We start from the raw sequence: 23,520 nt of genomic DNA, 5'->3' as shown, positions 1-23,520 counted from the left end.
TGTAAACAGCAGATAATTACCCTGAAGTGATTTATGACTTTAACCCCTTATAGGGACTAAAACACATCAACAACGAATCTCCTTTAATTAAGTTCTAAACAGACAATTCTTATAGACACTTATTTGGGTCTGAAGAATGGAACTAGTCTTCCCTCAAAGAAAGAGTATATTACCATCTTTCGGACAGCCTATTTTTAATAATTATGGCTAAGTCATAAATATCCCAAATATTATAAAGGCCTGGGTAACTCTCTTCAATACATATCTCCCTACTTAAAGAGATACAGAGAGAGGGTTCTTGTAGATGTATACAGAATGCTACATGGGACAATTTATTAACTTTTATATATTCAAAGAATTGAACATGCACAACTCTTTAAGTGGCTAAGTATACCACAATATCAAAGATTACTCAGAGATGTAACAAACAATCTTATTTCTAAAATAGAATCCAAAGGTTTAACCTTGATAATATTACAGCAAAATATCTTAGAATATCCATTAAAAAGTGAAGTATACCTTCACCTTAAATTCCCCGAGTAAGCCATCGGTTGAGAAGCATTGATGAGGAATTCAATGCTTCTGGTTTCTTGTTTCGAAACTCTCATGTTTATACCGTTTCTAAGCTATCATCTGACTTTTTGGCATATAGGTGTTTTCTTTCTATGTGTGCTTTTCCTGTTTTTGAGATCCATATATGGTAATATCCCCTGCTGTTGAAGTTGTGAGCTTTGATCTGGTCAAAATGTTTATAATTGGGGTTACTTGGCATGTTTCTTCACCATATCATTTTATTATCTACAATTGTTTTTTTAATGGTACCTTGAACCCTTCTTTTGAGTCAGTCTGTCTACATAACCAACACAATCAACGAATTAAGTTTATAGCAACCTCTTACTAACGTCACACAAGATGTTTCAATGTGTATCAACAAACAAAGAACAGTACAGCACAGGAACAGGTTATTCGGCCCTGCAAGCCTGCGCCGATCTTGATGCCTGCCTAAACTAAAACCTTCTGCACTTCCAGGGCCCATATCCCTCTATTCCCTTCCTATTCATGTATTTGTCAAGATGTCTCTTAAACGTCACTATCGTATCTGCTTCCACCACCTCCCCCGGCAGCAAGTTCCAGGCACTCACCACCCTCTGTGTAAAGAACTTGCCTCGCACATCCCCTCTAAACTTTGCCCCTCTCACCTTAAACCTATGTCCCCTAGTAACTGACTCTTCCACCCTGGGAAAAAGCTTCTGACTATCCACTCTGTCCATACCGCTCATAACTTTGTTAACCTCTATCATGTGCCCCTCCACCTCCGTCGTTCAAGTGAAAACAATCCAAGTTTTTCCAACCTCTCCTCATAGCTAATGCCCTCCAGACCAGGCTATGTCCTGGTAAACCTCTTCTGTACCCTCTCCAAAGCCTCCACGTCCTTCTGGTAGTGTGGCGACCAGAATTGCATGCAATATTCTAAGTGTGGCCTAACTAAGGTTCTGTACAGCTGCAACATGACTTGCCAATTTTTATACTCGATGCCCCGACCGATGAAGGCAAGCATGCTGTATGCCTTCTTGACTACCTTATCCACCTGCATTGCCACTTTCAGTGACCTGTGGACCTGTACGCCCAGATCTCTCTGCCTGTCAATACTCCTAAAGGTTCTACTATTTACTGTATACCTCCCACCTGCATTAGACCTTCCAAAATGCATCACCTCACATTTGTCCGTATTAAACTCCATCTGCCATTTCTCCACTCAAGTCTCCAACCGATCTATATCCTGCTGTATCCTCTGACAATCCTCATCACTATCCGCAACTCCACCAACCTTTGTGTCGTCCGCAAACTTACTAATTAGACCAGCTACATTTTCCTCCAAATCATTTATATGTACTACAAACAGCAAAGGTCCCAGCACTGATCCCTGCGGAACACCACTAGTCACATCCCTCCATTCAGAAAAACACCCATCCACTGTTACCCTCTGTCTTCTGTGACCGAGCCAGTTCTGTATCCATCTTGCCAGCTCACCTCTGATCCCGTGTGACTTCTCCTTTTGTACCAGTCTGCCATGAGGTACCTTGTCAAAGGCTTTACTGAAGTCCATATAGATAACATCCACCGCCCTTCCCTCATCAATCATCTTCGTCACTTCCTCAAAAAACTCAATCAAATTAGTAAGACACGACCTCCCCTTCACAAAACCATGCTGTCTCTCGCTATGTTCGTTTGTTTCCAAATGGGAGTAAATCCTGTCCCGAAGAATCCTCTCTAATAGTTTCCCTACCACTGACGTAAGGCTCACCAGCCTATAATTTCCTGGATTATCCTTGCTACCCTTCTTAAACAAAGGAACAACATTGCCTATTCTCCAGTCCTCTGGGACCTCACCTGTGGTCAATGAGGATGCAAAGATTTCTGTCAAGGCCCCAGCAATTTCTTCCCTTGCCTCCCTCAGTATTCCAGGGTAGATCCCATCAGGCCCTGGGGACTTATCTACCTTAATGCTTTGCAAGACACCCAACACCTCCTCCTTTTTGATAATGAGATGACTGAGACTATCTGCACTCCCTTCCCTAGGCTCATCATCCACCAAGTCCTTCTCTTTGGTGAATACTGATGCAAAGTACTCATTTAGCACCTCGCCCATTTCCTCTGGCTCCACACATAGATTCCCATCTCTGTCCTTGAGTGGGCCAAGCTTTTCCCTGGTTACCCTCTTGCTCTTTATATACGTATAAAAAGCCTTGGGATTTTCCTTAATCCTGTTTGCATCCTGTTCTAACTTCATTGTAACAAAGACCTTGAAAGACCTTTGAATTTTTAACTCTACCTTCTTAAAGAGGAATTTCAGTGAGTCTTGAAAACAGACCATTTACTCAATTTTTAACACTAAAAGGTATAATATATTAACTATATATAGATTTGGCCTAATTAAGCCTATTATATCTATGTTTCATCACAACCCAGCAGGGCTTTTTTGACTTGGGGAGATGTTAACAGAGAGGTGACAGGTCAAGATTTATAGGGGTCAGGAGACTTGACTCCTGAGAAATTGTTTTGGTTTCACTTTGGACAGTTAGTTGGAGTTTTAATAATTAACCTGAAGGACAAAACCCTAGCTCATCCTGTTCCATCTCTTTGCGAAGCGAGTATATGAAATTGAGAAATAGATGCTACATTCATCTTGAAAGGCCTGCTTAAAACCTGTTTTGCATTTCTCCTGAGACGTTGGAAAAACTTGCCAGATAAATCCTCGATGCTGCCTGAATAAATTGTTCCAGATAAAAATCCCAGTGATAGATGTCTACGCATATTTGGGCCAAACCGAAAAAAAGGACGTCGACCCGGGTTCAATTCTGGGTACTGCCTGTGTGGAGTTTGCAAGTTCTCCCTGTGTCTGCGTGGGTTTTCGCCGGGTACTCCGGTTTCCTCCCACCACCAAAAGACTTGCAGGTTGATAGGTAAATTGGCCAATATAAATTGCCCCTAGTATAGGTAGGTGGTAGGAGAATATAGGGACAGGTGCGGATGTGGTAGGAATATGGGATTAGTATGGGTGGTTGATGGTCGGCACAGACTCGGTGGGCCGAAGGGCCTGTTTCAATGCTGTATCTCTGAATAAAAAAAATAAATTAAAAAAAATAAAATTAGCAAGTATTTGGCCAAAGTATTATTTCTCTTTTTTTTTCATAATCAAACTCGAAAAAGAAATTTTTTTTTCTGTTAACCGGTGTCTATGTGTCTGTGAGGGGGGTAAGGAAAAAGGAAACCTTCCTATTTCAATCTGTATGTTGATGCTTTGCTTTGTTAATGGTTATGTCTTGTTTTGTAATAAACTGACAATTTTGTTGTTTATTAAAGAAACCTGTTTGTGTATTTTATTCTGGGATAAAAATAGAGTCTATGATTGACCCTATCAGTAACTGGGTAAATTGTTATGACCTGTGGAAAAGTGGAACTCAAAAAGCAGTGCACTCCTCCTGGCTCGGTCATAACATATTTCATATTGCCTCTCCTTGTTCTTCCTCTCAAATTGTATCAATTCACTTGTTTGCATTAAGTTTCATCTGTCACATGTCCACTCATTCCACCTGTCTGTTTACGTCCTCTTAAACTATATCACTATCCCTCCTCACAGTTCACAATACTTCCAAGTTTTTATCATCCACAAATGTTCAAATTGTGCCCTGCACACCCAAGTCTACGTCATTAATATAGATCAAGAAAAGCAGAGGTCCTAGTACTGACCCCTGGGAAACCCCATGATAGATCTTACTCCAGTCCGAAAAACACTCTGCTCCCAGTCACTAAGCCAACTTCATATCCATGCTGCTACTGTCCCTTTTATTCCAGGGGCTTCAACTTTGCTGACAAGGCAGTTATGTGGCACTTTATCAAATGCCTTTTAAAAGCCCATGTACACATCAACCGTATTAACCTCATCAAAAAACTCAATCAAATTAATTAAACACAATTTCCCCTTAACAAATCCGTGCTGACTTTCCTTAATTCATCAACATTTGTCCTAGTGACTGATGATAATCTGGGATAAAATTATTTCTAAAAGCCTTCCCACCACTAAGGTTAAACTGACTGCCCTGTAGTTGCTGGACAAGTCCTTGCACCCTTTTTTGAATAAGGGTGTAATATTTGTAATTCTCTAGTCCTCTGGTGCCATCCCTATATCTAAGGAGGATTGGAAGATTATAGCCAGTGCCTCCACAATTTCCACCCTTACTTCCCTCAGTATCCTCGGATATATCTGATCCGGTTCTGGTGACTTAAATTAAGTACAACCAACCTTTCTAATACCTCTATCAATTTTTAGCCCATCCAGTGTCTCAACTATTTCCTCTCTCACAACATCATCTTCCTTTGTAAAGACAGATGCAAAGTACTGCTTAAGCAATGTCTTGATTTTAAAATTCTCACCCTGGTTTTCAAATCCCCCATGGCCTCACTCCTCCCTTTCTCTATAATCTCCTCCAACCCTCAGAGACTTCTGCGCTCCTCCAATTGCAGCCTCTAAAGCATCCCCAATTGTAATCGATCCACCTTAAACTATGGAAGCCTCTCCCGAAACCTCTCTGCTTCTCTATCCTCCATTAAGACACTGAAGAGAGGTTAGGAAGGAAACTGGAATACTTACGGCTCAGAGAGCTGAAAACACAGTTGCTACAGTGAGGCAAGGGAGAAAGGGAAATAGGAGATGGACAAGGGGGTCAGAGATGAAAGATGAAAGAATGCAGAGGCATGTAGTGGTTAGAAATCGGTAGGTGTGAGGCAATGGATGAGAATATTAATAGACTTATTCAAGCAATGGGAGTCAATGCAGGTCGGGCACGGGGTGGAGGAATAAACAAGACTTGCAACCAGTTAGAACACAAGCAGCAGAGCTTAAGTTATGCAGAGAAAAAGATGGAAGTCCGGCCAGTAGAGCACTGGAACAGTAACAGATAGAGGGATGAGGGTTTTAGCAGCAGATAAGCCAAAGAGGATATTATTTTGGAGGTGAAAATTGGCAGTCTTGGTGATGGAGAGAATATGGAGTTGAAAGTTCCACTTGCGGATAAATAGGATGCCCAATTTGTTGACCCTCAGACAGTAGCTGAGAAGTGAGACAGAATCAATAACAAAAGAAGGAAGCTTGTATTGGGGTCAAAGAGAACAGCTTCAGTCTTCCAAATGCTGAATTGGAGGAAATTTTTGCTGATCCAGAACTGAGTTCAGCAGCCTGAACAACAAAGGACCTCAAAGGGTCGAGACGGCTGGTGGTGAGGTACAGCTGGATATCACCCGTGTACATTGTGGAACCTGCCGTATTTTTGGGTGATTTCAGCAAAAGGCAGCATGTAAATGGGAAATTGGAGGGGGTCAAGGATAATTCCTTGGAGTATTCCATAAGTAATGGGAAGCAATATATTGCCAGGTGATTGGATGTAATTTACAAATTATATTAGTGACATCTCAATACTTGTACAGATATATTTCTGGTTAGTGACACTGGGGCAAACCTGTGCCACCCTTATTGATCAGATTAATCAGTGATGGAAGGTGTCATCGACAGTGCCATCAAGCGGCACTTGCTCAGCAATAACCTGCTCAGTGATGCTCAGTTTGGGTTCTCTCAGGGCCACTCAGCTCCTGACCTCATTACAGCCTTGGTCCAAACATGGACAAAAGAGCTGAACTCAAGAGGTGAGGTCAGAGTGACTGCTCTTGACATCAAGGCTGTATTTGACTGAACATGGCATCAAGGAGCCCTAACAAAACTGGAATCAATGGGAATCAGGGGGGAAACACTCTGCTGGTTGGTGTCAAACCTAGTGCAAAGGAAGATGGTTGTGCTTGTTGCAGGTCAATCACCTCAGTCCCATGATATCACAGCAGGAGTTCCTCAGATAATGTCCTAGGACCAACCATCTTCAGCTGCTTCATCAATGACCTTCCCTCCATAAGGTCAGAAGTAGGGACATTCGCTGATCATTGCACAATGATCAGCACCATTCGCAAATCCTCAGATACTGAAGCAGCCTATTTCCATATGCAGCAAGACCTGGACAATATCCAGGCTTGGGCTGATCAGTGGCAAGTGACATTTATGCCACAAAAGTGCCAGGCAATGACTATCTCCAACAAGAGAGAATCTAACCATCTCCCCTTGATATTCAATAACAATACAATCGCTGAATCCCCCACTATCAACATCCTGGGGGTTACCATTGATCAGAAACTGAACTGGAGTAGCCATATAAATACCGTGGCTACAAGAGCAGGTCAGAGGCTAGGAATCCTGCGGCGAGTAACTCACCTCCTGACTCCCCAAAGCCTGTCCACCATCTACAAGGCACAAGTCAGAAGTGTGATGTAAGACTCTCCACTTGCCTGGATGGGTGCAGCTCCAACAACACTCGAGCAACTTCACATCACCAAAAACAGATCAGCCCGCTTGATTGGCACCCCATTCAACACTTTGAACATTCACTCCCTCCACCACCGACGCACAGCGTTCAGCAGTGTGTACCATCTACAAGATGCACTGCAGCAATGCACCAAGGCTCTTTAGACAGCACCTTCCAAACCCGCGACCTCTACCAACTAGAAGGACAAGGGCAGCAAATGCATGGGAACACCACCACCTGCAAGTTCCCCTCCAAGTCACACACCATCCTGACTTGGAACTATATCGCCGTTCCTTCACTGTCGCTGGGTCAAAATCTTGGAACTTCCTTCCAAATAGCGCTGTTGTGTACCACCACCTTCTCAGGGACAATCAGGAATGGGCAATAAATAAATGGCATAGTCAACGATGCTCACATCCCCTCAACTAATAAAAAAAAGGTTAAAATCCATCTTAGCGACATTCTTCCCTACCTGTAACTCTTCCATCCTGACTGCTTCCTGAGGTCCAAATCCTATGGCGCCCAAGTCCTGATATCCAGTATAACGGATATGTTCATCCACTAATGGAATTGACCAAAACGTTTTTTTAAAAAAAAACCATGTCTTGGGACATCGTGAAGTTTAATTAAAAGTACAAGCGCTAGGTGAGGGGCCTCCACATTATACTCACATCACTCTGCCAGAGAATATCCTGCCCTGCTCTTTTGACCATGTTTCCTCCAAATCTTTGCCATTATACTGTGCCGCGATTTCTTCAAGCTCCCACCCACGCTGCCCGTTTCTACTTCAGTAACCCCCGCCCACAGCCTCTCCATTGTCGCTTCATTCCCTCCACTTCTGTCTTCTATCACCGTGCTCTCCCTGTGTCTCCCCTGCTCAATTACCCCACAACTCCTCGCCATTTCGTGCTCTCGCTGAAACAAAGACGACATCCCAAGAGCAATAATGGCGCCAAACCGCCGCCCCACGCGAGACAGTCGCGCGCAGCCACCGCCCTAACGGTTTTCTGCCGCCCCGCGCATGCGTATCTGCTACTGGGGTTAGCCAGTTGAGATGTGGAGCTGCCGCTCTTGATCCCCGCGGTGGCGGTTTCGAAGCTTCCAGAAACTGCCAAAAACAGTGCAGCATTTTTCTTTGTAGCAGTTTACAATCAAAGAGCTACTGTGAGCCGTTGACGACAAAAAATGCGACCAAACTACAAGAGGAAAAGAAATCAAACCATAAAACTGTGTTTTAATTTTTTTAAAAGCCCAGAAAATTTTCTATAACCTAGTTCATGTATTCATTCTTGGAACGACTCATTTGGGTCACTTGACACTTTTTCAGCAGACTGCAAGGCCTTTCCCCTCTGTATACATTTATACCATGCATGAGCACTGAAATATAATGGCTTTTTTTTTGCAGCCGTACACATTACTAAAATCAACTTAAATAAAAGCGAAATACTGCGGATGCTGGAAATCTGAAATAAAAACAAGAAATGCTGGAAATACTCAGCAGGTCCAACAGCATCTGTGGCGAGAAAAGCAGAGTTAACGTTTCAGGTCAGTGACCCCTCATCAGAACTGGCAAATAACATCTTTCTACAACGATAGGCACTGCGTGACATACTTTGTTTCACTGATATAGATAAAATTGATTTTGTTTCAATGTTAGTTTTTTATACAATAACTTGCAAAGTGCTTCACAGGCAGGAGCTAATCAGACAAAAATTCACACCAAGCCAAAGGAGGTGACACCATCTCCTACCCTCTGGAAACACGTCATCCAAAACTCTGCTGTCCATGCCCCAACTCACACAAAGTTCAATTCACACAGGAGCCCTGTGCTCACTTAGCAACATTAGCTCCAAGTCAAGCAATGCCTCTTTTAAAATGTTCTTTTGTTCAGAATCGCTCCATGACCTTGCTTCTCACCATCTCAATAGCTCCTCCAGCTTCATAAACCTAAAAGCTGTCTGGCTCTTCGGCAAACCAGAATTTAATCACTCCTCTGATGGCATGCCTTCAGTTGCCTAAGCATTAAGCTCCAAAATTCCCTTCCAAAATCTCTGCTTTTCTGCCTTGTTTCCTGCCTGCAGATGCTTCTTAAATCTATCTTTTTGATCAAGCTTTTGCTCAGGTCTCATGTGGCTCAGTGTCAAATCTAATTTGATAATGTTCATGTGAACATTTTCTATATTAAAGCTGCTGTATAAATACAAGCTGGTATTAAGAAAAGCAATGTGAAGCTTGGTCAAAGAGCTAGATTTTCAGGAGCACGTTAAAAGGATAGCAAGATGTGGAGAGATATAGGGAGGGAATTGCTGGGACGGGATCTGGTAGCCATTACAGAGACATAGCTGCAGGCTGACATAAACTGGCATCTGAATATTGAAGGGTACATGACATTTAGGAAGGACAGGAAGCTAGGAAAAGTTGGATGGGTGGCTCTGTTAATTAATTATGCTAATTGTGCTATTAGCACAATAGAAAGAGATGACCTACATCCTCGTTTCCTGAACTTAGAAAAAATTTGGGTAAAGATAAGAAATGATAAAAGCAAGAAGTCACTTGTGGGAGTGGTGTACAGAACCCCCCCCCCCTCCCCCAAAAGGTAGGACAGGGTATAAAGGAAGAAATAATTGATGCTGGTCAGAAAGGTACCGTGATAATAATGGGGGATTTTAATCTACATATAGACTGGAAAAATCAGATGAGCATAGGTAGCCTAAATGAGGAGTTCAGAGAACGTTTTGGGGATAGTTTCATAGAACACCACGTTCTGGAGCCAACCAGATAGCAGGCTGTACTAGATCTGGTATAGTGCAACAAGATCAAATTAATGAATGAATAGTGTCTTATACAAGTTCAACATAACTTCCTTCCTCTTGTACTCTATGCCCCTATTAGTGAAGCCGCCCCGAGGCAGCAGCGATCATAATATGATTGAATTTTACATTCAGTTTGAGGGAGAGGGGAGTGGGTCTAACACTAGTATTTTAAACTTAAATAAGGGTAATTTTGAGAGCATGAAAACAGAGCAAGCTCAAGTGAACTGGCAAATTAGGTTAAGAGATAGGTCAATAGAGATGCAGCGGCAGACATTTAAGGGAATATCACAGAATCATGCAATCGTTACACTGCAGCAGGAGGCTATTCAGCCTGTGGTGTCTGCCATCTGCTCTCCTCTCTTTCTCATGGAACCGAAGACCCATTGAACACACATGAACGCCAAGAGAGAAAAGTCTCCGACAGTGAACAAAGTTTAAGAAGAATACTGGGCCCCAATGAAAAGCAAGAACTACCTACAAAAGGACTATACAGTGAGCTCAAAGCACAGTAACAAGATATTGCCTCAAACTGTTCTACTTTATCTTTTCTTCTGCTCTTTTCTGTCTCTATTTGCATGTGCGTATCGCATATGCTTGCTAGCGTGGGGCAGCGCCTATATCCGTGGGCGTTAACCGAATTACAGTTTTTAGTTTAAGTTTAATAAACTTCACTTTTCTTCTTTAAACCTAAGGAAGCTTGTTTGTGCTCATTTGTTTTGCCTTATAATTGGAAAGCGGTGAACAAGGATTCACCAAGGGGGAGTTCAAAACACTTTAAAAATCAAACCCTGTTGCAGTAAGACCAGGTGAAGGCTGAACAGACCCCTAGACACCTTTCTCACCTGGTCGTAACAGAAATTTGGGTGCTAGCGTCCGGAATTTTATCCGCAGACAAACGAGAGAAATTGGAAGGGGGATGCCAAATTGTTCCCAATCAAAAAAAGAACAAAATTAATACAGGTTTTCTTGTGGTTGTGTGTGATTGAATATTAACATGTCTGCAACTGAAGCGAGTAGCTCTCCAAGCCAGGGTGAAGTAACTTGGGATAAGTTAAAAGCACTGTCTATGGAGGAGTTGGGAAAAATGGCAAGGCTAGGAAGTCTGAACTCCTAAGGCTAGTGGCCAAACATTTTTCCCATGAATCTGAAGAAGCAGAATTAGGGTTAGAAGCAGCCCCAGAGAGGGTCCTACTAACAAAGTTACAACTGGAACAGAGGAAACTTGAATAGGCAGGGGGGGGGGGGGGGAGCGGAGAGAGTCTTCCAGAAGGAATGGGAAGAGAAAGAAAGGGCCTTCCACAAGGAATGTGAAGAAACAAAAGACAGGAGAAGGAAAGAAAGAGGCAGGAGAGATAGAGAACGAATATTGCAGAAAGAATGTGGAGAGCGCTAAGTCGGCTTGAGTTAACTAGGGGGGGCGACAGAGTACCCAGTGAAAGCATGGCCAATATGGAGGAAATTTCAGGACTGGGTACAAAATTCTAAAACTCGCTCAATTAATTCCAGAATTCAATGAGAAGATGTGGAAGCAGTTTTTTGTGTCTTTTGAGAAACTGGCAAGGCAGCTAAAATGGCCAGCCAAGACCTGGTCTCACTTATTGCAAAGCAAACTAACCAGTAAAGCCCATGAGGTTTATTCCTTGTTGCCAGATGAGAGTTCATCAGATTATGAACTGACCAAAAATGCTATCCTTGGGGCATGTGAATTAGTACCCAAAGCACACCACCAAAAGTTTAGTAGCCTCAAAAAGCAAGATAATCAAACTTATCTGGAATTTCAAAGTAGTAAGCAGCTGGCTTTTGACCAGTGGCTGAGGGCTCTTAAAATACAGCTCAGCTATGAGACTCCCAAAGAAGTAATTCTGTTGGAGGAATTTAAAAACTCTCTCCCATTCTCAATAAAGACCCATGTAGAGGAGCAGCGAGTTCAGAGACCCCGGCAAGCAGCCGTTCTGGCCGATGAGTTTGCTTTAATTTATGTCAGTTTCCCAGGGGAGAATCTTTTCTAATCACCCCCACAAATCTGAAAGGCACAAAGGGTGGGAAGGTAATATCCACCCAGGAAGTCCTGGAAGAGAAAGGAAAGCAGGAGACACGGGGGCCCTGCTCCAGCTAAAAAGGAAGGTGCTGTGAGCAAGAGTGAGACCCGGAGACCTGTGTGCTTCCATTGTTATAAGGCAGGGTATTTAAAAGCTGACTGCTGGAAACTAAAGGAAAAACTGGGAGGGTTAATCAGGGCACATGCGCTCAGTGCAGACTGGACCTGATGGAAAGCACAGAACAAGCTGTGGCTTTAACTGCAACAAGAGTGCAACCCAGGAAGCTTACTACAACCAGTGCAGGAAAATTTAATACAGCTCCTGAAGGTTATCAAGGTTTTGTGTCTGAAGGGAAAGTAACCCCATATCGCTCGAGTGGGGCCAGCAAGCCCATAGTAATTCTCAGGGACACAGGGGCCATTAGAACCCTTTCACTGGGAAAAGGCCTGACCTTTCCCCCCAGAGAGGGCAGTGTATGCCTGTACACTGGGTGCACCTGGAGTGTGACCTATTTTTGGGACCGGTGACTGTAGGGATTGTCCCTAGTTTGCCTGTGGACGGGGTTGACCTGCTCCTAGGTAATGATCTGGCCGGGGTGATGGTGGTAGCCTCCGCCCCCCCAGTAGTGAAAGACAGACCACAGGAGGTCAGAGAGACAGGGCAGTGGCAGGAGACAGTCCCCTGTAGTCTCCCTGAATGTGTCGTGGATCAGGCCATGATTAAACCAGCTCCCCCAGAGGAGGCTGCACTGGCACTGCAGGCAAATGATTATGAGGTCTGCCTGCCCAAGACTTTATTTGGAAAGTTAGGAGACCCAGTGAATGAATTAAATGGATTTTCCTTAGCTGAGGCTCAGCAAGCCAACCCAGCATTGAAGGAATTAGCACAGGCTGCCCAGTCTGAAAGTGAAGCAGAGGGAGTCCCTGATTGCTACTATTTAAAGGATGAGGTAGTGATGAGGAAATGGAGTTCTCCTCACAGACCTGAAAGCAAGGAGTGGACAATAGTTCACCAGTTAGTGATGCCACTGAAATACTAAGAAGGGCCCATGAGACTACAGCGGCTGTACATGCCGGTATACAAAAGACCAAAGCCCGCACAAGACAGGAGTTTGACTGGCGAAAACTCCACAAAGATGTGGTGGAGTACTACAGGAGTTGCCACATGTGCCAGGTTGAGGGGAGACCCCAACCTACAATGAAACCTGCACCCCAAGTCCTGTACCGGTGTTAGGAGAACCCTCCAGCCGAGGGCTTGTGAACTCTTAGGGACACCCGCCAAAACGAAAGGGGACAGGCAGGCACGCGGCTGGCAAAAGTTTAGAAAGAGAAGGGGAAAGAGTGACCAAGAGGGCAGGTTAAAGGAAGTCCAGGAGGAATCCCGGATGAAAACCCCTACGGCCTGGTCAGCCAACCCTGAAAAATATGAAAAGTTATACTCCCCATCCTATGTCAATGCAGACTCCAGAAGCACTGCAGAGTTGCTAATTACAGGAACCTGCAGAGACGAAGAGAGACCTCTCGGGGGCACCAAAACCGTGAGGGTGATGCCTCACCTAGTCGAAGTGCCACAGGAGTGTGCAGTCAAGTCTGCACACATACCTGCAGGTAGGAGTGTCCCAGAGAACAAAGGGGAGATTAACAAAGAATCCTCCCCGACAGAGAAAAAGGAAACCATCCATCCCCTGAAGTCAAAAGTCTTTGCATGACTCAGTTCAGGATAGACCTGCCCACTACTAACTCTCCAAGGAAAAACATTACCTCAACAGGAACAAAACCCTAGGCAGTCATGGCAATGGGCAAACTGAAGCAAAGCTTCCCCAAAGAACCACATGGTTACTGGGATGCCAAAAATCGGGGAAATTAAAGCAGCAGAAAAGACCATTTTAATAGGCTTTAAGATTGATGAATGAATGGAAATGAAAGCGAAATGCTTGTTTTTCTTTCTGTATCTTATACTTTTCTCAAACCTTTTAATGAAATGCGCCATTTCTTTTCAAATCACATTTCATTCCCCTGGGTGTGGAGGTGCCATGCAGGCCCCCACCTGCCAAGAATGAGGCACACATTACTCTGTCACATGAATATTAAAACTTAAAGTTGCTGTTGGGAAGAAAAGAGGACCTCACACAAGGAATTGACAGGCCCATCGCCGGAAAGACCTTTTTTGCATACTAGCAGTGTTGGAACAAAGGATCCAATCCCTGCTTCCCCAATACACAGAAGTCCTGGTCAGACCAGTTTAGTCACATGACTAAACTAGTGGTTGAAGTTTTTTGAATTTGAATTTACCACAGAGTTTTAAAACTCAAAACGGTTTGCTCCTGGAGTGGAAAAGACCTCTCTCCTGACTGCTCTCATCAAGGATTCACCAAGGGGGAGCTCAAACAGTGTTTAACAGTCAAACCCTGTTACAATAAGACCAGGTGAAGGCTGAAAAGACCCCTAAACACCTTTCTCACCTGGTCCTAATAGCAGGGACTGGCTGAAACCAGTTTTTGAGAGGCAGCAGAGCTTGCGTGCCTTGAAAAAGGAGAATTCTCTCAGCAGAAATTCTACAATGACCCACAGGATGTGTTAGTTGCTGAAGGAGGAAAAAACCCTTTTCAAAAGAACATTTATATTGCTGGAGGTAGCAAAATTCCTTCTTCTTTACTTACAATCTAAGGAGTCTTTGCTTCAAGATTGAGTCTCTCTTGACTGATTGTGTTTTCTGGAATTCGCAGTAAAGCTTCGACTGAAATCTACCAATTTTAAAATCTAAGCATAAACCTATCGTTGTACCCATTGTTGAAAGAACTGTTTGATGCCTGCTGCAGCCAAAATACTTTGAATACCTAATAAGACGACTGTTTCATCAAATCTGCGTGGAGACTTCGAGCGGTATCTGATTATTTTTTTTTTTAACACTAGGATACCTAACCCATCAGGAACGCAACCCGCAAAGACTTTTAACCCAGTTATTTATTTATTCTGAAGAAAAAGCTAATATTTTTGTAATTTTTTTTTAAAGGATAGCCGTTGATTTTTGAGTGAGAAAGAGAATGGGGGGAGTTAGGTTAAAATAAGTTATAAGGTCTTCAAACATAGGTTTATCTTAATAGTGTTTAAGATTTAGTTTTTTTGATAAATAGTTAATTTGTTGTTGTCTAAAGATACCTGGTTTGCTCTGTTTTATTCTGGGGGTTACTAGAATGTTTAATTTGGCTGTTTTATGGTTGGGTGGGAAAACTTTTAATATGCTGCGACCTGTGGAATGGTGGGACTACCTCGGTCATGACAATTTCTTGATAAGTGAGGGGGTGAAAGGTTTTTGGGGTTAGGCGGGAATGTGAAATTGAGGTTACGAGATCAGCCATGATCTTATTGAATGGCATAGCAGGCTCGAGGGGCTGAGTGGCCTACTCCTTCCTGCTAATTCGTATGTTTAGGGCTTAAAGAATTGAAGGCACAATTGCCACGGTTGAGCAATAGAAACAGGAGAACACGCGAGTCAGAAATGGAAGAATGTAGAGTCACGGAGGTTAGAGATCAAGAGGAGCAAGACAATGGAGGAATTTCAAGCAGATAAGAATTTTACAAGTGTGTTTTTCAAGGAACAGGAGCCAATTCAGGTCAGTAAGCATAGGGATAGAGGTGTAAATAGGACTTTGTGCCAGTTAGGATATGGGCAGCAGAGTTTTGAATAAGCTTAGGATTATGGGGAGTGAAAGATGGAAGACCAGCCAGAAGAGCATTGGAGTAGAAACAGAAGCATCAATGAGGATTTCAGCAGCAGAAACATTGAGGCAGAGGTGGAGAGAGATAATACTTGGGAAGTGAAAATAAGTCAATTTGCAGCACAGGAGGCCATTCGGATCTCCACTGAGCTATCCAATCAGTCCCACTCCCCAGCTCGATCCCCCTAGACCTGCAAGTCTATTTCTCTTAGGTGGCCATCCAACTTCCTCTTGAATCACGGAATTGTTACAGTGCAGGAGGCCATTCAGCCCATTGTGTCTACACTGACTGTCTGTCAGTTCCATTCCCTTGCTTTCTCAGTCACCTTGCACATTCTTCCTTTTCATTTAACTATCTAATTCCCATTTGAATGCTCCAATTGAACCTGCCTCCACCATACTCTCAGGCAGCGCATTCCAGACCTTAACCACTCGCTGTGTGAAAAAGTTTTTCATGTCCCTTTTGCTTCTCTTACCAAATACTTTAAATCTGTGCCCTCTCGCTCGCGATCCTTTCACAAGCGGGAACAGTTTCTATCTACCCTGTCCAGACCTCTCATGATTTTGAATACCTCTATCAAATCACCTCTCAGCCTTCTCTTCAAGGAAAACCAGTTCTAACTTCTCCAATACATCTTCATAACTGAAATTCCTCATCCCTGGAACCATTCTCGTGAATCTTTTCTGTACCATCTCCAATGCCCTCACGTCTTTCAAGTGCAGCGCCCAGAATTGGACGCAATACTCCAGCTGAGGCCGAAAGTCTTATACAAGTTCAACATAACTTCCTTGCTCTTGTACTCTATGCCCCTATTAAAGCCCAGGATACTATATGCTTTGTTAACCGCTCTGTCAACCTGTCCTGCCACCTTCAATGATTCATGCACATATACATCCAGGTCCATTAGCTCCTACACCCCCTTGAGAATTGTACCTCTATTCTATATTGTCTCTCCATGTTCTTCCTACCAAAATGAATCACTTCACATTTCTCTGCATTGAACTTCATCTGCCACCTGTCTATGTCCTTTTGAAGTTCTGCACTATCCTCCTCAAAATTCACAATGCTTCCAAGTTTCGTAACATCTGCAAACTTTGAAATTGTGCCCTGTACACAAGGTCTAGGCCATTAATATATATCAGGAAAAGCAAGGATCCCAACACTGATCCCTGGGGAACTCCACTACTAACCTTCCTCCAGCCCAAAAAACATCCATTAACCACTACTGTTTTTTATTTTTATTTTATTTAGAGATACAGCACTGAAACAGGCCCTTCGGCCCACCGAGTCTGTGCCGACCATCAACCACCCATTTATACTAATCCTACACTAATCCCATATTCCTACCACATCCCCACCTGTCCCTATATTCCCCTACCACCTACCTAGACTAGGGGCAATTTATAATGGTCAATTTACCTATCAACCTGCAAGTCTTTGGTGGTGGGTGGAAACCGGAGTACCTGGTGAAAACCCACGCAGACACAGGGAGAACTTGCAAACTCCACACAGGCAGTACCCAGAATTGAACCCGGGTCGTTGGAGCTGTGAGACTGTGGTGCTAACCACTGCGCCACTGTGCCGCTCATGTTTGTTTCCTGTCACTCAGCCAATTTCGCATCCAAGTTGCTATTGTCCTTGTATTGCATGAGCTGCAAGTTTGCTCACAAGTCTTGTGTGGCACTGTATCAAACGCCTTTTGAAAGTCCATGTACACCACATCAACAGCATTGCCCTCATCAACCCTTTGTCACCTCTCAAAAAACTCCAGCAAGTTAGTTAAACATGATTTTCCTTTAAGAAATCCATGCTGGCTTTCCTTAATTAACTCACATTTGTCCACGTGACTACTGATTTTGTCCCGAATTATTTTTTCTACAGGTTTTCCCACCACCAAAGTTAAACTGACTGGCCTGTAACTGCTGGGTTTATCTTTACACCCTTTTTTGAACAAGGGTATAAACTTGGCAATTCTCCAGTCCTCTGGCATCAACCCCACCCACCCCCGAGTCTAAGGAAGACTGAACAATTATGGCCAGTTCCTCTGCAATTTCCACCCTCACTTCCCTCAGAATCCTTGGATGCATCTCATCCATCCCTGATGCTTTATCCATTTTTAGGTACAGACAGCCTATCTAATACTTCCTCTATCAATTTTAAACCCCAAGTCACCCCTGTCTGACTTATCTCCTCTCTCAACTTTACCAAAGATGATGCAGCAACCGAGGCAAAGACAGATACAAAGTATTTATTTAACACCTCAGCTGTGCCCTCTGCCTCCATGTGTAAATCCCCTTTCTGGTCCATAATCTGCCCCACTCTTCCTTTTACCAGTTATCTGCCGAGAAGTATTGATAGTCTCCGCTTCCGCCCTTGTGGGCAGCAAGTTTCAGGTCATTACCACCTGCTGCGTAACAAATGTACTTCCCTCATTCCCCCTGCATCGTTTGCCCAAAATTTTCAATCTGTACCCCTTAGTCCTTACACCATTAATGGGAATAGTTTTTTCTTGTTTAACTTATCTAAGCCTGTCACAATCTGCTACACTTATTATAAATTTCCCCTCAATCTTCTTTGTTCTAAAGGAGAACAAACCCAGCCTTTCCAACCGAACTTTGTAACCAAAATCCTCCATCCCTGGAACCAGTCTGGAAAATCTCCTCTGCACTCTCACATCCTTCTGAAGTGTGGTGACCAGAACTGGAGGCAGACCCTCTGTTCTAGCACACTTTAGAACTGTGTGATTAAGTATATATTGCCTCTCGCTATTCCTTCTGCCAAATTGAATCACATCACATTTGTCACTGTTAAATTCCATCTGCCACCTGTCTGCCCACTCTGCTAGCCTATGTTGTTGCATGCGGTTCATATCATTTCTGTTTGCTGCACCTCCAAGTTTGGTGTCATTGGGGAGGCAGTGGCGGAGTGGTATTATCACTGGACTAGTAACCCAGAGACCCAGGGTATTCATCTAGAGACATGGGTTCGAATCCCACCACAGCAGAAGGTGGAATTTGAATTTAATTAATAAATCTGGAATTAAAAGCTAGTCCAGTGATGGCCATGAAACCATTGTCGATTGTTGTAAAAAACCCATCTGGTTCACTAATGTCCTTTAGGGGAGGAAATCTGCTGTCCTTACCTGGTCTGGCCTACATGTGACTCCAGACCCACAGCAATGTGGTTAACTCTTACATGCCCTCTGAAATGGCCTAGCAAGCCACTCAGTTGTACCTAACTGCTACAAAAAGTCAATAAAAAGGAATGAAACCTGACGGACCACCCAGCATTGACCTAGGCACCGGAAACAACAACGGCAAACCCAGCCCCGTCGACCCTGCAAAGTCCTCCTAACCAACATCTGGGGGCTTGTTCTAAAGTTGGGGGAACTGTCCCACAGACTAGTCAAGCAACGGCCTGAAAGTCATACTCACCGAATCATACCTCACAATGTCCCAGACACTGCAATCACTATCCCTGGGTATGTCCTGTCCCACCGGCAGGACAGACCCAGCAGAGGCAGCGGGACTGTGGTATACAGTAGGGAGGGAGTTGCCCGGGAGTCCTCAACAATCGACCCCGGACCTCATGAAGTCTCATGGCATCAGGTCAAACATTTGTAATCCTACTGATTACCACCTACCGCCCTCCCTTAGTTGATGAGTCAGTACTCCATGTTGAACACCACTTGGAGGAGGCACTGAGGGTGACAAGGGCACAGAATGTACTCTGGGTGGGGGACTTCAATGTTCATCGCCAAGAGTGGTGCGGTAGCACCACTACTGACCGAGCTGGTTGAGTACCAAAGGACATAGCTGCTAGACTGGGTCTGCGGCAGGTGGTGGGGGAACCAACACGAGGGAAAAACATACTTGACCTTGTCCTCACCAATCTGCCTGCCGCAGATGCTTCTGTCCATGACTGTATTGGTAGGAGTGACCACTGCACAGTCCTCGTGGAGACGAAGTTCCGCCTTCACAATGAGGATAGTGTCCATCGTGTTGTGTGGCACTATCACCATGCTAAATGGGATAGATTTCAAACAGATCTAGCAATGCAAAACTGGGCATCCATGAGGCGCTGTGGGCCATCAGCAGCTTGCAGAATTGTACTCAACCACAATCTGTAACGTCATGGCCCAGCATATCCCCCACTCTACCATTACCATCAAGCCAGGAGTGCAACCCTGGTTCAATGAAGAGTGCAGGAGGGCATGCCAGGGGCAGCACCAGGCATACCTCAAAATGAAGTGTCAATCTGGTAAAGCAACAGCCCAGGACTACTTGCATGCCAAACTGCTTAAGCAGCATGCAATAGACAGAACTAAGCGATCCCATAACCAATGGATCAGATCTAAGCTCTGCAGTCCTGCCACATCCAGTCGTGAATGGTGGTGGGCAATTAAACAACTAACTGGAGGAGGTGGCTCCACAAATATCCTCATCCTCAATGATGGGGGAGCCCAGCACATCAGTGCGAAAGATAAGGCAGAAGCATTTGCAACAATCTTCAGCCAGAAGTGCCGAGTTGAGGATCCATCTCGGTCCCCTCCTGAAGTTCCCAGCATTACAGATGCCAGACTTCAGCCAATTCGATTCACTCCGCGTGATATCAAGAAACTGCCTGCGTGGAGTTTGCAAGTTCTCAGTGTCTGCGTGGGCTTTCTCCGGTTTCCTCCCACATGCCAAAGACTTGCTGGTTGATAGTTAATTGGCCATTATAAATTGTCCCTAGTATAGGTAGGTGGTAGGGAAACGTAAGGACAGGTGGGGATGTGGTAGGGATATGGAATTAGTGTAGGATTAATATAAAAATGGGTGGTTGATGGTCGGCACAGACTCGGTGGGCCGAAGGGCCTGTTTCAGTGCTGTATCTCTAAACTAAACTAAAACTGAACAACTGAAGGCACTGGATACTGCAAAGGCGATGGGCCCTGACAATATTCCGGCAATAGTACTTAAGACCTGTCCTCCAGAACTTGATGCACCCCTAGCCAAGCTGTTTCAGTATAGCTACAACACTGGCATCTACCTGGCAATGTGGAAAATTGCTCAGGTATGTCCTGTACACAAAAAGCAGGACAAGTCCAACCTGGTCAATTACTGTCCCATCAGTCTACTCTCAATCATCAGTAAACTGATGGAAGGTGTCATCGACAGTGCCATCAAGCAGCACTTGCTTGGCAATAACCTGCTCAGTGATGCTTAGTTTGGGTTCCACCAGGGCCACTCAGCTCCTGACCTCATTACAGCCTTGGTTCAAACATGGACAAAAGAGCTGAACTCCAGAGGTGAGGGGAGAGTGACTGCTCTTGACATCAAGGCAGCATTTGACCGAGTATGGCATCAAGGAGCCCTAGCAAAACTGGAGTCAATGGGAATTCAGGGAAAACACTCTGCTGGTTGGAGTCATACTTAGTGCAAAGGAAGACGGCTGCGGTTGTTGGAGGTCAATCATCTGCGCTCCAGGACATCATTGCAGGAGTTCCCCAGGGTAGTGTCCTAGGTCCAACCATCTTCAGCTGCTTCATCAATGACCTTCCTTCAATCATAAGGTCAGAAATGGGGATGTTCACTGATGATTGCACAATGTTCAGCACCATTCGCGACTCCTCAGATACTGAAGCAGTCAGTGTAGAAATGCAGCAAGACCTGGACAATATCCAGGCTTGGGCTGATAAGGGGGCAAGTAACATTTGCACCACACAAGTGCCAGGCAATGACCATCTCCAACAAGAGAGAATCTAACCATCTCCCCTTGACATTCAATGGCATTACCATCGCTGAATCCCCCACATCAACATCCTAGGGGCTACCATTGACCAGAAACTGAACTGAAAGTCATATAAATACCGTGGCTACAAGAGCAGGTCAGAGGCTAGGGATCCTGCGGCGAGTAACTCACCTCCTGACTCCCCAAAGCCTGTCCACCATCTACAAGGCACAAGTCAGGAGTGTGTTGGAATACTCTCCACTTGCCTGGATGGGTGCAGCTCCAACACTTAAGAAGCTCGACACCAGAACAAATGCCTGCTTGATTGGTACACCATCCACAAACATTCACTCTCTCCACCACCAAAGCACAGTGGCAGCAGTGTGTACCATCTACAAGATGCACTGCAGCAACGCACCAAGGCTCCTTAGACAGCACCTTTCAAACCCACAACCTCTACCACCTAGAAGGACAAGGGCAGCAGATGCATGGGAACATCACCACCTGCAAGTTCCCCTCCAAGTCACACACTATCCTGACTTGGAACTATATCGCCGTCCCTTCACTGTTGCTCGGTCAAAATCCTGGAACTCCCTTCCTAACAGCACTGTGGGTGTACCTACCTCACATGGACTGCAGTGGTTCAAGAAAGCAGCTCACCACCACCTTCTCAAGGGCAATTAGGGATGGGCAATAAATGCTGGCATAGCCAGTGACGCCCACATCCCATGAATGAATAAAAAAAATTGGCAAATTGAGATTCTACTCTATTCCAAAATCGAAGTAATATGTAGCAAAAAGAAAAGCAGTGGTCCCAGCACTAACCCATGGGGAACACTACTGTGCACCATCCTCCATTCTAAAGAGCAACCATTTACCACAACTCGCTGTTTTCTGTCCTTAAGATATTTTTTTTTAATCCAGTTGGCCACTGACCCTCCTATTACACGAGCCTCAATTTTGTTAACCAGCCTTTTATGTGATAACCTTATCAAATGTTTTCTTAAAATAAATAATCCACCGCATTCCCTTCAACCTTCTCTGTTACTTCATCAAAAAATTCAATTCGAGTTGTCAAGCATGATCTGTCTTTTACAGATCCGTGCTGGCTATCCTTAGAGAGATTTGAGTTAATTCAGTATCCATTGATATTTTCCTGTTTGTTTCTATAACCTTACCCACCACTGATATGAAACTGGCCTGTAGATGCTTGGATTGTCCTTACACCCTTTCTTGAAAAAGGGTGTCACATTTGCCATTCTCCAATCCTCTGGCATTTTCCAATCTTCCCTGGATATGGGGGCAATTATAGCAACCCCTTCCGCTATCTCCATCCCCATTTCCTTTAGCAACCTGGCATGCAAGCCATGCGGACCAGATGGCTTATCAACCCCAAGTACCACAGAAAGGTTATGGTACAGAAAGACGCCATTCATCCTATCATGTCTACGCCGGCTGAAAAACTAGCCACCCAATCTAATCCCACCTCCAGCACCATGTCCATAGCCTTGCAAGTTACAGCACTTCAGGTGCAGGTCCAGGTACCTTTTAAATGAGTTCAGGGTTTCTACCTCCACCACGGATCTGGGCAGTGAATTCTAGACACCCACCACCCTCTGGGTGAAAAGGTTTTTCTTCATATCCCCTCTAATCCTTCTACCACACACCTTAACTTTCAAGCCCTGGCAACGTTCTTGTAAAGCTCCTTTGTACTCTCTACAGAGCAATTATGTCCTCCCTGTAACATGGTGACCAGAACTGTATGCAATACTCCAGCTTGACCTAACCAGCATTTTACACAGGTCCAGCATTACATCCTTGCTTTTGTATTCCATACCTCAGCCAATAAAGGAAAGCATTCCATGTGCCCTCTTCACCACTTTATCTACCTGTCCTGCCACCTTCAGGGACTTGTGGACATGCACTCCAAGGTCTCTCACTTCCTCTATCCCTCTCAATATCCTCCCATGTATTGCATATTCCTTGCTTTGTTTGCCCTCCCCAAATGCATTACCCCTCAGTTCTCCAGACTGAATTCCATTTGCCACTTTTCTGACCACTCAACCAAATCATTGATGTCACCTGCAAATTTTCCTATCATGCCTCCCATATTTAAGTCCAAATCATTAATATATACCACAACCAGCAAGGGACCCAACACTGAGCCCTATGGAACGCCACTGGAAACTGCCTTCCATTCGCAAAATCATTCATCTACCCTTTGCTTCCTGTCAATGAGCCAATTTTGGATCCAACTTGCCATGTGGCAGGCCTCCAGAGCTTTGATCTGCTGCATTAGTTGTAGGATCGCTTCCGTTGTTTAGCATGCATG

The sequence above is a fragment of the Heterodontus francisci genome, chromosome 2, assembly GCF_036365525.1.
Source record: "Heterodontus francisci isolate sHetFra1 chromosome 2, sHetFra1.hap1, whole genome shotgun sequence".
NCBI lineage: Eukaryota > Metazoa > Chordata > Chondrichthyes > Heterodontiformes > Heterodontidae > Heterodontus > Heterodontus francisci.
Note: the sequence above shows the minus strand (reverse complement) of the source record.